The sequence below is a fragment of the Palaemon carinicauda genome, chromosome 16 (assembly GCF_036898095.1).
Source record: "Palaemon carinicauda isolate YSFRI2023 chromosome 16, ASM3689809v2, whole genome shotgun sequence".
Classification (NCBI taxonomy): domain Eukaryota; kingdom Metazoa; phylum Arthropoda; class Malacostraca; order Decapoda; family Palaemonidae; genus Palaemon; species Palaemon carinicauda.
In genome coordinates this window covers 120,472,497-120,487,496 of record NC_090740.1, presented here as the reverse complement: position 1 = coordinate 120,487,496, position 15,000 = coordinate 120,472,497, and the positions used below count along the sequence as shown (strand labels likewise).

At 36.2% G+C, this 15,000-nt stretch overlaps 1 protein-coding gene across 1 annotated transcript in view; it reads left to right on the top strand.

Moving 5' to 3' along the window:
- Nucleotides 1-15,000, top strand: part of nkd (naked cuticle) — a 30,279-nt gene that overhangs the window by 1,493 nt on the left and 13,786 nt on the right.

Below are 15,000 nucleotides of genomic sequence, written 5' to 3'. Positions count from 1 at the left end.
CAAGAAAAGTTTTTTTTAAATATTTATATATATTTTTTATAACTAATCGTTCCATTTCGTGAGTTCTTTAGTAGCAGAAGTGTTGAGTTGTTTGCTTTCACTATATTTAACTTAGATTACTTATGGTAAGTTTAATTATTGATCTAGATTAGGGAAATCACTGATCGCAGACACGTGTTTTAAGTCGCTCTCCTTACACGAATTCTAAAAAGTTAATTTGTTTAATAATAAAAAGAGATAAATTACCATTTGATAAGATTTTTAATCATTTAGAAGAAATGCTGAATGAGAGAGAGAGAGAGAGAGAGAGAGAGAGAGAGAGAGAGAGAGAGAGAGATTTTACTTTTAATGACACGTTCAGGTCGGTGCGGAGTCCTCTCTCTCTCTCTCTCTCTCGAGAGAGATTTTACTTTTAATGACACGTTCAGGTCGGTGCGGAGTCCTCTCTCTCTCTCTCGAGAGAGAGAGAGAGAGAGAGAGAGAGGACTCCGCACCGACCTGAACGTGTCATTAAAAGTAAAATCTCTCTCTCTCTCTCTCTCTCTCTCTCTCTCTCTCTCTCTCTCTCTCTCTCTCTCTCTCTCCTCAATGATGTTGCAGCCAGTTTATCCTAGCAAAGGGTACCGCCGAGAAAACTCGCTATAACGTGGTGTACCATTCCCCCGGCCCTATGCCAAACCCCCTCTCTCTCTCTCTCTCTCTCTCTCTCTCTCTCTCTCTCCTCTCTCTCTCTCTCTCTCTCTCTCTCTCCACCTCCTCACGGCTATCTGTGAATACTCTTCAATGCACAACTTCGCTCTGTGCGCTTCTTTCATCCTCACGAATTATATTTTGCCTCTGACTTTCGTTCAAGTGTCTCTTGCGCCTTTTCACTCTATCGTATTTTCTTGTCTCTATATATATTTTTTTCCTTCTTGCTCGGGTATATAGTGTCGCTTTGCTTTTGGCTGTTTGAAGTAATTGAAGGGTGAATGGCTGGAAAGAAAAATAAAAGAGAAATTAGTTTTCGCATTGTATGAGTTGGCGTTTTTTTTTTCTTTCTCCGACCATTATGTAATAATTCGGTCCTAAGCAGTTTCTGCTTTGAATAGAGAGAGATGAAAGGGGTCATATGTATTTATTTATTTTTTATTCTATTTTTGCGACCTTTCTTGTATGTTTCCTTTACAAACGGTTTTCGGGCCATTTGTTTGTTATTCTTACTCGTTTGTTTCCTGTGAATTGGAAATTGCGTTGGGACCTTTCATCTTTGTTAGACTGTTCTTTCGAACGCTAACTTATGCGTATACCGGCTTGATATTATTAAGCATTATAGTTTTTCTTATTAATTAATATAACCTTAACCATTTTATAAGCTTTACGATACAATAATACTTACACCTACTTCCTGATATAACCTTCGATTGACGTGATAGCTAAAGTTTTCGTTTTTCATTTTCTATTTTACTATGAACGCAAATTTTACGGTGTGCTGTATTTAGCGTTCTTGGGGGCGTAGTTATTGCGAGCGTTAGTTGCAAAATAATCTTCATTATAGATTTCTTAGCTGTGAAACCATCATCATCATCTCATCGAACGCCTATTGACGCCATACATCTGCAAAATGTTAGGCCTACGTAGTGTCAGTTCGCTAACTAGCGGAGCTTTGGCTGTTATAAATCTTGAAGAATTAACAAAATACGTCAGTTATATTGGGATGTTACGAAAAATCCATTAGATATACACATTTATTGTTGATATTAAAGATCTCCCATTGAATTTGAAGGTATTAAATTAAGTGCATAAGACCTATGATAATTTATGAACGCTGATAAAGTAATATATATTATTAGCCTGTAGTCAAAATCGCCATGAGTTTACACATATATGGTTCATTATTATTATTATTATTATTATTATTATTATTATTATTATTATTATTACTAGTCAAGCTACAACCTTAGTTGGAAAAGTAAGATGCTATAAGCCCAAGGGCTCCAATAGGGAAAAATAGCCCAGTGAGGAAAGGAAATAAGGAAATAAATAAATGTGAATAAATTAACAATAAATCATTCTAAATACAGTAACAACGTCAAAACAGATATGTCACATATAAACTATGAAAAGACTCATGTCAGTCTGGTCAACATAAAAATATTTGCATTTAAGATACTTACGGCTTTATTTAAGTCTCGTCGCTAGTTTTAATATATGCCTTCGGAATGTTCTAAGACATATTTGAATAAATGAACAACGTATTTGTGTGTGTGTGCGTAATCTTTCCGGAAATTGAAATACAGACGCGTGCAAAAAACACCTGTCGGACGGAACTGGTCGCTATTTAAAAGCCCTCCGTGCAACGGGAAGTTATCGAACCGAAATTTCAAGGTCATTGCAATTTCTGACGGGGTAGGTAGCTGTCAATCATTTTACTTAGTAATTTATTTATTTATCACAGACCCTTAATAGATAGCAGAATAGGCTAAGAAGTTTATTTATTTCCTTGTTTTCTTTCTTCCCAGAGTTATTTTTCTCTCTTTGGGGCCCTTTGGCTTATAGCATCCTGCGTTTCTAACTAGCGTTCTAGCTTAGCTAATAATAGTAATAATAATAATGATAATAATAATAATAAATGCTTTTTATAATGAAGATTCCGATAGAATTTATAGATTGGCTGCTATTTGGCCGTACATTTTTCGTTGTTATATCAAGCAAGGTCTAAAGACTCTAAGACCTTGCAATCAAGTACGTATGGCGTTAACGCCTCTTGCTTTTGCAAGATTTAAGAAAATAGAATTTTCTTTTCTTACAAGTGAAAAATAATTTTTTAATTGTCTCCTAAACACGTTGAAATTTCGGATTTTATTTATTTTAATGTTAAAAAGATGGACGGAACTTTTTTCAAGATTGGAGAACTTGGTAGCACAGGACATTAAGTGATAAATATCTTTTTTTTTTTTTAATAATTTGCAAGCCATTGACTCCTATATCTCTAGTATTAGGAATGGTACTAGCAGTCTACCAGCTTGTTTTTATTTGCGCTTGTTAGTCTCTAGTATTAGGGATATTGCTAGCAGTCTACCAGCTATGTTAGTCTCTAGTATTAGGAATAGTACTAGCACTCTATCAGCTTGTTTTTATTCGCGCTTGATAGTCTCTAGTATTAGGAATAGTACTAGCAGTCTACCAGCTTGTTTTTATTCGCGCTTGTTTGTCTCTAGTATTAGGAATAGTACTAGCAGTCTATCAGCTTGTTTTTATTCGCGCTTGATAGTCTCTAGTATTAGGAATAGTACTAGCAGTCTACCCAGCTTGTTTTTATTCGCGCTTGTTAGTCTCTAGTATTAAGAATAGCACTAGCAATATACCGGCTTGTTTTATTCGCGCTTTTTAGTCTTTAGTATTAGGAATAGTATTAGCACTATCAGCTTGTTTTTATTCGCGCTTGATAGTCTCTAGTATTAGGAATAGTACTAGCAATCTACCGGCTTGTTTTTATTCGCGCTAGTAAGGCGCAATGCTGAGTTTCCTTTGTTTTATAGCCTATGTTACGCAGTCCCCAGTAGTACCCCGCAAGCAAAACGGCTCCTCCGCTGGATCTTCGTAGGCCTACTTCATTCTATAGGCGCCCCATTTTAGACAGGAACAATTGAGGCCTAGCGGATGTGTTCTCTCTCTCTCTCTCTCTCTCTCCTCTCTCTCTCTCTCTCTCTCTCTCTCTCTCTCAAGCTAGTAGAACTGCGTCTGATTATTATTATTATTATAAGCCAGGCTATAACCCAAGTCGGAAAAGCAAGGTGCTATAATCCCAAGGGCTCCAACAGGGAAAAATAGCCCAGTGAGGAAAGGATTCCAGCAAGAACGTGCCCGAGGGTTCGTTTTATCGTGGTTCGAACAATAAATTTGTCTGTCTGGTCGTTAGTTAAAGGTTGTGTTTCGTAGTTGGATAGGAAGAGACAAAAAACACCCGACGGACGTTAGAGATCGGAAGGGCTTTGGCAAAGTTATCTCTACTCCAATCACCGGCATGAAACCTTTCATAAGATTCTCTCTCTCTCTCTCTCTCTCTCTCTCTCTCTCTGCTACGAGCAGTATCGTGTTTATTATAGTTTCGTTTTCTTCAGTACTACCCGGCAGTATTGAAGAAAATTAAACGTAACCCTAATACTATGATATTCTCTCTCTCTCTCTCTCTCTCTCTCTCTCTCTCTCTCTCTCCCCTATAGCATATTTAAAGAGCAGTACTGTGTTTATTATAGTTTCGTTTATTCAATGTTACCCGTCAGTATTGAAGAAAAATTAACATAACCCTAATATTCTCTCTCTCTCTCTCTCTCTCCTCTCTCTCTCTCTCTCTCCATTAGTAACTTCTACATATCTTTTGTTTCCGTTTTAGCTATTTTACAATAATGTCTTTTGTCGTAGTGCTATGATTATCCAACCGGACGTTACAGTATGTCTTCGCAGTCTCCTACTCATTTCGATCGTATTTAATATCCGTTAGCGATAGCAACAGGTAGAAAATCCATACCGCAGGAAAGGTTGCCTGCTATTTTTAGCCCGTTTGATTTATTATGCTTTTGGGGACTTTGCCTAATGACAAGCTGCAGTTTTTTTTTCTTAGAGATAGGTAAAAACCTGAAAAAAAAAAACGTGTTAAGAGAAATAAAGTGACGTAAAAGGTTATATGTGCCTTTAATGTGTTTTTTACAATGGTGGGATTTTATATATATATATATATATATATATATATATTGATTGTCATTTGTCACGTATTTTAATCTTATTGAATGATATATTGGAGTAAGATTATTTCGAATATATAGACAAACTTATATATTTACTAGCTTTCGTGGATACTTGATTATTATTATTATTATTATTATTATTATTATTATTATTATTATTATTACTTGCTAAGTTACAACCATTTTTTGGAAAAGCAAGATGCTATAAGCCTAATGGCCCCAACAGGAAAAATAGCCCAATGAGGAAAGGAAGCAAGTAAAAATAAAATATTTCAAGAACAGTAGCAACGTTAGAATAAATATTTCATTTAAACTTCAAAAGCTTTAACAAGAGGAAGATAAATAAGATTAATTTTTACATGTTTTTGAAAATAGTACTACGAAATTGTTAACTATACGGTACCCGCCGATGTGGTCTTGGCTTTGGTTATAGGCTGATAAAGAGGTAACGCTATCAATTGATAACAGCGAAATCATCTCAACACAGAGGCCGTGTTTAACCGGAAGGCCTATGCAATTTAAAAAAGGAAATAAGAATTTTTTTCTTAAAGGTCTAATTATATATTTAATCGGTCATTTCCAAAATGATGTTTTACGTGGAATCGTGTGAATAAGTTATACAAATTTTGTCAATGCTAAAATGTAGTTCCTTGGCTTAAGCTTGTTAATTTCATACTTTTTAAAATTTATATTTTTGTATTAATATCATCTGGCGGGAGGCATATTCAAGTTGTATAAATCAGTAATAGGCCTAAAATCAGTCAATTTACTGTCAGTTAAGATTTAAAATAGTTCCTCGGATTACGTTTAATAACTTCCTTTCTCGTTAGAATTGATATTGTTACATTAACAATTTCTGGCGGGAGTCATATGCAAGTGGTATAAATCATTTATAGGCCTAGAATCAGTCCAAAGAATTTTTTCAAGACGATTTACTATCAGTTAGAATAAACTTACGTAGCAAGAGATAATCATAAAACTGTGCAAGTTATCTTCTCGATATGATTTCAACATTTGAGGTGTTCAGCAGTGACTATTTGATATTTATCGAAGAACAAAATTAGTCTAAAATAAATCTTTTTTGTAGAATGGCTTATGCATCTCTGTAGTCTCAGGTTTTACATAGGCCTATATGAGTCAGTATCGTTGCGTATAGAAAATCTGAACGTAGTATGTAGTTACAGAGGCCGTGGAAATTAATAATAATAATAATTTTCATTTTTTTAATTCTTATGTTACTTTTTCGATAGATGAGGTGGATTTTGTCCCAGTATATTGTATGGTCTGGATATATATATATATATATATATATATGTGTGTGTGTGTGTGTGTGTGTGTGTGGTTTTGTATATATACATAGGCCTAAGCTCTATAGCTTAGTATTACATGCTATTCAAGTGTTGCCATTGAAAACTAACCCAGTAATGTGAAATGTCATAGGCCTCTCTGAAGTCAATCTCGACCTTAATTGAAATAGGTAATGGCGTGTTGATCATAAAAAAATGAATGTTTACTTCATTTCACTTAGGCCTATATTAAGAAATGATACCAATACACCGTAAGTGATCGTATTAATAAACTCGTTAATGGTGGGAATAATTTAATTACATATTCATGGATTTATCGAACTGAGTGAAACATTTAAAAAAAGAAAAAAAAATGTACTTATGACAATAGAGAAGGACTCGTGTTGCCATACTTTTGTGCAGGACGGTACATTTTTTGCAGTTACACAACGATCTCTAGTGTATAACTCTCTCTCTCTCTCTCTCTCTCTCTCTCTCTCTCTCTCTCTCTCATTTTTGGTATTGCTGCATTTCAGGAAAAAAATTAGCTGGTTTGATTACGGTTTTATTCATAGTCAACGTTTATTCCGTAACTTCATTTATACGTTAGCATAGGAAAGGCACTGTTGAATATAAGTAGTAGTAGTATTAATAGTAGTAGTAGTAGTATTCAATTTTAAGATAGTTAAAATTTATTATTGATACATAATGGAGAGGGACCTCTCTATTATTATTTCGATGCTGGGTAGGCCTACTCTTAGTCAAGGGGCTAGAAAGTACCTATTTCTAGTAAGATAGTCGACTATGATAGGTCGCAGCCTTGCTGGAAAGGACTCGAAGGTTTAAAAATGTCGTTGGATAACTATTCATGAGGATTTTGCAATAAAATCGAAAATAGGGGTAGCGTTGTTCACTAGTCGGCAAACTACATACATTTATTCTTCTGTTTTAATGGTTGCTTTCTCGTGTTTTGATAATAATAATAATAATAATTAATAATTTGATGTATTTTGCCACCAGAAAGCCTGTATTTTTTCCACTCAATATACCCATGGAGTAAAATGGTCTTAATAGTAGCAAGGGTGTAAGCGACCCGTCAAAAATGACGGCGACTTATTTAGGTAGATATAGGCATACGCGCATCCCTCTTATAATGGTATGACTACTTCCTCTTTCCCTTACACTAGAGATGAGGAGAGCTTAGTTTGACCGGGAATATATGTAGGCCTATATATATATATATATATATATATATGTATATATATATATATATATATAGAGAGAGAGAGAGAGAGAGAGAGAGAGAGAGACTTGCTCTTCATTGTATAAGGCAGAATATTATTATTATAACTGCTGTCTTTAGCAATTACTGCATGCGAACTTAAACATTGAAATTTGCATATCTCTGTGGTGTAATGTATTGTATTTTTGTATTACTCAATACGTACATAGGTCTTGTAATTGATCAACAGCCTGGAAGGCACTAAAATGCCTATTACCAATTAAAACTGATTCCGTTTTGGGCAAAGTTTGCGATGGGCCTTCACCTCCAAAACCGACTGGCTTCACTTAAACGCGAAATAGTAAGTCACTGTCAAATTCAAGTTCTATCGTCTGGATCAGATTTGAATCGTATCCATTAAAATAAATCCAATTGAAGTTTCTCTCTCTCTCTCTCTCTCTCCTCTCTCTCTCTCTCCTCTCTCTCTCTCTCTCTCTTTTTTTTTTTTTTTTTTTTTTGCAACTTCTACGAACTCACGAACCGCATTTCGTACACTGCCGCTCGTGCTTAACCCCTAAGCTTTGTTGTAATTTACAGTACCAAATATCAAGTACAACATCAGTTCAATATAAAAAACTCTCGCATCGGTAGAGTTAGTAAATTTCCGTCTTAAGTAACCACAATCATCTCTTGGTCTTCAAGTCATGTTGTTGACTCTGTACTTTTTTATCTCTATGTTTAATTAGAGAGAGAAAAAAAGACTTTTGTGGTGTGTAATTAACACAGACTTCTTTTGTGTTGGAAGACGCAAAGTTTTATTTGTTTAGAGAGGAAATATGAAACCGGGAAATGATATGAAAGTTGTTATTTACTAGTCTGTGTAGCCTGTTTCAGACGATTATCGTTGGAGGATGACGTCACTAGTAGTAGTAATAGTAATAGTAATAGTAGCAGTAGTAGTAGTAATTCGTAGTATTTGTAGTAGTAGTAGTAATAATTAGCCTAGTAGTAGTAGCAATAGTTGTTGTCGTAGCAGTAGTAGTAGTAGTAGTAGTAGTAGCAGCAATAGTTGTTGTCGTAGCAGTAGTAGTAATAACAGTAGTAGTAGTGATGATAGACATTGCTCTTGTCTGCAGTATTAGTTACCTCCGCCAACGAAGTTGGAAGGAGGCAATGTTTTACCCCCTGTTTATACATGTGTGTGTTTGTTTGTTTGTGAACAGCATCCTGACCACAATTTTAATCGTAGAGTAATGAAACTTGCAGAGATTAACTGTTATGGAAAAAAACTGAAAGAGATTAAAATTATGAAGGTCAAGGTCACGGTCAGGCATTATGTCCAATTCACGTAATCAGCCAAAAGTTTGGATATCGAGACTTCAAATTTGGTTCATATGTAAGTGTATGAAAATCCACGGCAATTAATACATGTTAAGGTCAATGGTCAAGGTTGAACAAATGGTAGAGAAATAAGCTGCACCGGCGGAGGTCTGCTCTCTGCCGAGTGTCCCTCTAGTTGTTATTGTTATGGGCACAATCAGGTATTGCTTTAGTTTTTGGTTATTTTTACTGCTGCAGTTGTCTTCGTCATTACTATTTACTCATGGTAGAAATTTACCTGTTACACATATATTAGTGTACGTGACCGGTCAAAAATCATGTCCAAATATTTATATAGATATATACGCACGCAGGTGCAAACCCTGCCCATCTCCTCCCCCTTTCTCAACTACAACATCACTCACCAGGGTATGACCACTCCCTCCCCGCTACCATATTAACTTGCTTTTTTCCCATTTGGTGGGGGGGGGTGGGGTATGCACGGTTGCCTTCTTTTTGAAGGACTTTCCCTTGGTTATGCTGTAGACCGTCGTCCCGATCGCCTGCCCTGCCTGACGTCGCTTTAGACCCCTACGCTATCTATTTGGTCCCCGGCCGCGCACTAACGGCAGGGTGCAATTCATCACGAATTCCGGTGTCCAACCGTACCTTTAATTGGACTGCTGGAGCCACCACCGACTGTGATCTTCATTCATAATCGTGATCATTCCTTACCATTCATGTGGTACTTCTAAGCTTTTCCGATCGTTGACCTTTTGGTGTAGAATTTCAAAGCAACCAAATGTCACTTAGGTCGCCTCTCACCTCCTCTCCCTATGTTAAAAAATAATTGAAATTCCAAATATCTACGTGTTGGTTAAGTCCAGACTTCTTTGTTGTTTTGGTCTTTTTTCGTTATTTAAGCCAGTCTTTTTATTTAAGCCCGTAGTCATGTTTGTTTAAGCCTTATCTTTTTCTTGTTTAAGTTTGTCATGTTTGTTTAAGCCCTAGTTTGCTTCATTTGTTTAAGACTCAGTCTTGTTTGTTTAAGCCTTATTTTCCTTCCTTGTTTAAGTCTCAGTCATGTCTGTTTAATCCTTTTGTTTTATCCTTGTTGAACTCTCAGTCATGTTTGTTTAAGCCTTTTGTTTTATCCTTGTTGAACTCTCAGTCATGTTTGTTTAAGCCTTTTGTTTTTATCCTTGTTGAACTCTCAGTCATGTTTGTTTAAGCCTTTTGTTTTATCCTTGTTGAACCTCTCAGTCATGTTTATTTTAGCCTTAGTTTTCTTCCTTGTTAAAGCCTCAATCATGTTTGTTTAAGCCTTAGCTTTCTTCCTTGTGTTGAAGTCTGTCATGTTTTTTTAAGCCCTGCCTTTCTTTTTTAAGTCTCAGTCATGTTTGTTTAAGCCTTAGCTTTCTTCCTTGTTGAAGTCTTAGTCATGTTTATTTAAGCTATGATTTCCTTCCTTGTTTAAGTCTCAGGCTTGTTTGTTTTAGCCCTGGTTTTCTTCCTTGTTTAAGACATAGGCATGCTTAAGCCTTATGTTTCCATTGTTTGAGACCCAGTCATGTTTAAGTCTTCTTTTCACTCCTAGCTTAACCCCCCAAGCCTTATTCAAGCCATGATCTTCTCTGTTTAAGCCCTAGTATTCTCATATGTATAACACCCAGTCTTCTTTCTTTAAGCCCGAATCTTATTCCTTATATAATCCACAATGTCCTGATTGTCCTTCTCCAATTTCTTGTTTTCTTCCGGCCTGGGCTATTAAGGGACAATAGGTTGCTGGTCATATTAACCTTTATTCATAAGTAAATCACTTTGGATGGTGCAATAGGATACAACAACAATAATAATAATAATAATAATAATAATAATAATACAAATGTTCTTGCTGAGTTTATGTATATTAGGAAATCCGCTAACATCATGTAGGCCCTGGTTCATAGAACAAATTGGGCAGTAGACTGGGCGTAGGCCTAAAAGGACTATAGCGTCCTCTCTCTCTCTCTCTCTCTCTCTCTCTCTCTCTCTCTCTCGTAGTAGTAGTAGTAGTAGTAGTAGTAGTAGTAGTAGTTATCTGGTAGCTTTTGGCCATAAATTCAAAAGAAAATATTCACTAAAAATAAAAAAAAATAATATATTTAGCTGTTTATGAAATATATTGATAAATTTAAATGCCATTAGTTTTATTACGTAAGAACATCGCGAATTTTCGCGAAGTTTTTACCGGAAAGAGATGCTAAAATCACATAATTTTCTTTACCAATCTGAAGGATATCGAGATAGAGAAGAGGGTGGGGGTGTTTGAGGTTAACCTCCTCACATACCATCCACTGTTTGTAACAACCTTCCTCAAACCTCTTGTCTCAACCTTCCCTCTCCCTCCTCCTCCTCCTCCTCCTCTCCCTCACAATTCCCCGTTTCTCTCTCTCCCTACCTTCGGAAGGGTGGCAGTGAAAGCCGTCTATGGTCTCGAGACTTAGAGGTTATATAGCCCTGGGTTTTTCTTATTCTTTTTTTCTTGTTATTTTTTCCTTTCTTAGTTTTCTTTCGTATTCTTTTTTCCTTTCTTAGTTTTCTTTCTTATTCTGTTTTCTTTCTTGTTCTTTTTTCTTATTCTTTTTTCTCTTATCGTTTCCTAATTAATTTTCCTTTCTTATTCTTCTCTTTTCTCTTATTGTTTCCTAATTATTTTTATTTCTTAATCTTTTTTTCTTTCTTATTCCGTTTTCTGTATTATTCTTTTTTCATTCTTAATCTTTTTTCATATTTTTTTTTCTTTCTTATTCTGTTTTCTTTCTTATTCCTTTTTCTTTCTTATTGTTTCTTTTTTATTCCTTTTTCTTTCTTATTGTTTCTTTTTTATTCCTTTTCCTTTCTTATTGTTTTTTTTCTATTTCTTTTTTCTGTTTTATTTTGTTTTCTTTCCTATTCTTGATTCTTTCTTATTGTTTCTTTCTAATTGTTTTTTCTTATTCTTGTTTCTTTCGTATTCTTTATTCCTTCTTATTCTTTATTTTTTTTTATTCTTTTTTCTTCACCTTTCGCTCCGTTACGAGGGGATGACGAATATACCATTCGCTTTGGTTGTATGTTGATTTTTTCCCCTTTGTAAACAAATTTAACGTAGTTCATTATTTGCGCATTAACATGTACTAAACTTAAGGAAAATATATTTATTTCAACTGGGGTGTATAAAGCTTAACTTAACCTAACCTAACTTAACCTAATATCACGTGAAGATGCGTAAATGCAGTTTGGTGTCCATTTTTTTTTATTTATAAGTTTAAATTCATTTTTCCATTCAGGATATTATAGAAATATTAATATTAGACGTCGACTCTTGATATCGACTTTTACATATTTTTATACAATGTGGGTTTCTAACCTACACACACACACACACACACACATATATATATATATATATATAGTATATATATACATATGTATATAGCGTGTGTATATATATATATATATATATATTTACACAGAATATATATATGTATATATAATGTATTTTTATATATATAAATATATATATGTATATTATAATGTATTTATATATATATATATATATATATATGTGTGTGTGTGTGTGTGTATATATATATATATATATATATATACACACACATTATAAACTTTTGTGTGTCTGCTTCCAGGAGAAACGTGTTAAAAGCATGGCACCACGCACATGGTGTGTGTGAACGTTAGCATCTGTGTAGCACATGGAAGGCCCACACATGTTCGAAAACAGAGCCTAACTTACTGCTCCTGCCACAGGAGAGTAGAGGCCTTGGTGTGTGTGTGTGTGTGTGTGTGTGTATGTGTGTGTGCTCGCCTACCATCTGGGTCTAAGGAGGACGTTCCCCGCCTCTCCAAGTACCCAGTCTCTAGGGCCATAGCGGCGTATTTTAACCAGTGACAATGAACCTAAGCGACTAGCGTGGTGAAGCATTATCTTGACCCGACTACTACTACTCCACTACCTGGGTTCCACTGACACGGTACTTCCCTTCTCTCTCTCTCTCTCTCTCTCTCTCTCTCTCTCTCTCTCTCTGTCTAAATGGGAAAAGCTAAAAGGAAACTTGTATTATGTAATATATATAGTTAATTGCAATCATACGATTAAATGGTTTATACTCTCTCTCTCTCTCTCTCTCTCTCTCTCTCTCTCTCTGGGACCTATTATTATTATTATTAGCAGCTAAACTACAACCGTAGTTGAAAAAGCAGGTTGCTATAAGCCCAAGGGCTCCAACAGGGAAAAATAGCCCAGTGAGGAAAGGAAGCTAGGAAATGAATAAACTACACGAGAAATAATAAACAAATAAATTATTTTAAGAACAATAACAACATTAATTAAATCTTTCATATATGAACTATACAAACTTAAAAAAAAAACAAGAGGAAGAGAAATGAGATAGAATAGTGTGCCCGAGTGTACCCTCAAGCAAAAGAACTCTAACCCAAGACAGTGGAAGGCCATGGTACAGAGGCTATGGCACTACCCAAGACTAGAGAACAATAGTTTGATTTTGGAGTGTCCTATTCGGTGTATGTGTAGGCAAAGACAGCATGAGCCGTAACCAGAAAGAAGGGTCCAGTGTAGTACTGTCTGACCAGTCAAAGGACCCAATACCTCTCCAGCGGTAGTATCTCAACGGGTGGCTGGTGCCCTGGCCAACCTACTACCTATGTGATGTATAGTTAATTGCCATCATCCACTTGAACGGTTTCAGAGCTTGCAATTAAAATGAGATAATTTTTCCGAAAGAGAGAATGAGTCACAACAGTGGAGTTTTATATTTCTCTCTCTCTCTCTCTCTCTCTCTCTCTCTCTCTCTCTCTCTCTCTCTCTCTCGTATGAATGAGCAAATCAACCTGCCGTCATCCATACCAAGCGAAGACCCCGAAAGAAAATTCAGTAGACACAAGGTCGGATATGACACATTGTCTATGCTGTTACTGTTCGCAATTAGGAGGCGTCTGGGAGTGTAATCAACCATAAAATTGTTCAGCGCTGAGGCTGAATCTTAAAGAAGTACTCTCTCTCTCTCTCTCTCTCTCTCTCTCTCTCTCTCTCTCAGGCCGCGCTGGTCTCCTTGGCAAGTAGAGTCAACTTTTGTTGTCTCGGAAAGATGTGAATTAGAATATGTCCCTGTTGTTATTCGACTGTTGTGGGTTGCATCTAGGAATTGAATTGTTTACCTTCCTGCCAGATCTCTCTCTCTCTCTCTCTCTCAAAAAGTAATAGAAATATTCCATGAGTTTTGTGCAACCAACTACATTTCTTTGAACTAGCCATCAGTCTGTTCCCTTAGCTGCACAGAGAGAGAGAGAGAGAGAGAGAGAGAGAGAGAGAGAGAGCTCCTGACTCCTCCTCCCCACCCCTATGCTGGTCACGATTTTAATTCTTTGGCAACTCCCAGCAGGACAAGTTAAGCGGTCCTGTGTGACACCGCCGGGAAGCCGTCCGGGCTCCTTAAGGAACCACAGACCCCGCCGACTACGGAGAACGCTAACGAACACGACGGCGTGGGTCTTGGGGGCGAGCGAGGATCGGGTCGTTCGCTTGCAAGGGAGCTCCCCTGAAATTATTCAAGAGAGATTTATTGCGGGGCTGTGTGCTTCGAATGAGGAATGGATTCGTCGGGAACTGTTTTTCTTCTTCTTCTTCTTCTTCTTCTTTTCCCTGGCGTTCGTTCTACTTGGGAAGTGAGGAGAGGGAGAAAAACTGTGTGTGTGTGTGTGTGTGTGTGTGTGAGAGAGAGAGAGAGAGAGAGAGAGAGAGAGAGAGAGAAAGAGAGAGAGGAATGTTTATATATGCATACTGTACTTATTTTTGTGTTCCAATCTTTTTGCCCGATTTATTTTGCCTCATATGTAATTTTGTGTACAGTATTTAATTGTCCACTATGAGAGAGAGAGAGAGAGAGAGAGAGAGAGAGAGAGAGAGAGAGAGGAATGTTTATATATGCATACTGTACTTATTTTTGTGTTCCAATCTTTTTGCCCGATTTATTTTGCCTCATATGTAATTTTGTGTACTATATTTAATTGTCCACTATGAGAGAGAGAGAGAGGTTTTCTTCTTTTTACGTATTCATTTTTGTGTATTTCCGATTTTTTACCAGAAGTAATTTATTGTATTTAATTGTGCGCCAAAAATGCGTCGTTATTTTGTTATCTAAGTGATCCGAAGGTGAGAGACTACGATTACTTGTGTATGTTTCTAACTGGGGTTTTCTTAATTGGTATGTAGTATTTTATCTTCCAATATCTTAGCAATTCGTAGTTCCTAAGGGGGACGCTGATAGATGATGATGATGGGTGTAAACCGTTCAAGTGATTGAAAGTTCAAAGTTGGAGCAAATGATTTTATGTTGACCAGGCTGACATGAGTCTTTTTATAGTTTATATATGACATATCTGTTTT